Source organism: Macrobrachium rosenbergii, chromosome 44 (genome assembly GCF_040412425.1).
Source record: "Macrobrachium rosenbergii isolate ZJJX-2024 chromosome 44, ASM4041242v1, whole genome shotgun sequence".
Lineage (NCBI taxonomy): Eukaryota > Metazoa > Arthropoda > Malacostraca > Decapoda > Palaemonidae > Macrobrachium > Macrobrachium rosenbergii.
This window is the reverse complement of record NC_089784.1, coordinates 39,321,405-39,323,069: the sequence shown is the minus strand read 5'-3', so window position 1 is coordinate 39,323,069 and position 1,665 is coordinate 39,321,405.

The window sequence follows — 1,665 nt, the reverse complement described above, 5'->3', positions numbered from 1 at the left end:
ATTTAGGAAGTTATATCCTGCGAAGAGGATAACTTTATAGTGTTCTTAAAAACTTTATATTTATGTACACAGTTCCCTCGAAAAATACCAGGAAAGGTAACTTCTATGAACCTGCTATAGTTCCTTCCCCACAAGATATGAGATAGTTTAAAGAACATTGGAACATTTATTTTAGAGGCAGATAATTTCATGTTTGTTTAATCGTTGTTAATGAAATCATTTTCGTGGAGTCTTCGTAAGGATTTCAATCATTTGAATTTCTACTGTTCCTTCGAGAATAACATACCACATCGGGTCATTTTTTGGGATGAGCTAATGCTAAATAAAAAAAATCTGAAAATAGGACATAGGAAATAAAAGCAGAGAAAATTTCCTCATGCATGTAAATGTAAATAAAGTTTGCAAGGATGGGTTGCCCGGTCAGAACCACCGCGTGCTAACCCAGGCCACTGACTGTCAGACAACCAGTCAGTCTACAGTAATGACCATATGCTACTTTTCTTTGCAAATGCCGTACAATTTCATGGATAGCGAAATGCCTTTCGATTTGCATGGTTCGCTGTTTCAACCAGCAAGAGTTAAGTTACCTGCTGACACCTATATAGGACTGGGTCAAGGTTTTCAGCATGCTACAGTCCATAGGAGAGATTGATCATACCACTACCTGCAGGTACTGCTCTGTCTTTATAGCTCATTAGGCACTTTTTACCCTCTATATCCATAAATATTATTGTATCCGACATCCTACTGGATTTGATTGTGCACATCACTATAAAAATCAATCCCTTTGAAGACGTGCGTGGGCAGACGAAACCGAAATATGGGATTTTCCATGTGATCTAATATTTTGTTCGCCATTTTTGACTTCGAGGTGATTTGTATAGTCATGAGAGTAACCGCTTTGAAATGACCTGACTTCTTTCTGCCAGAAAAATATTATATTAAAAAAAGTGTTGTTCACTGTTCAGCAATCAGTATCATTTCATAAAAGAGTGAGTTCATTATTAACATGGTTTTGTTTTTTTTATAAAAAATAAACAAAAGCCTAAAGAATAGCAAAGGCCTTTTGATTTACTATTGTTGGTTTCCCCTCATTAATTAACCAACGACAATTTCTGACTACTTTGCAGTAACGTTTTCCACTATCCTTATTTGGGGTCAACTAAAAACTATTATTTAAACACAAGTTTTATTTATTATTGATAGTTTCTATGGCTCAACTGCATTTTCAACATGCAATAAGATTACACCTGAATACATTTTTCGTCTAAACATTTCTTGACTTTCGATCTGCGATAATAAGTTTGAAGCAGAAAATAATAACTAATTAGTAGATTTAATAAAGACAGTCGGAAGCGGGATTTCCCTTCTTATCAGTGAAGTTTGGTTTATTGTTTCTCTGACTATATTCGTAAACAAGCACACACACTATATATATATATATATATATATATATATATATATATATATATATATATATATATATATATATATATATATATATGCATGTATGTATGCATGTTGTACGCATTTATATGCATATCATGTTCACACCCATGCTTATACATGTGTCACGTGCACTTTTGTGACTGATTAGATATGTATACGTAAATATATATTCATAAATATATATATGTATGTGTGTGTATGTATATAATATATATA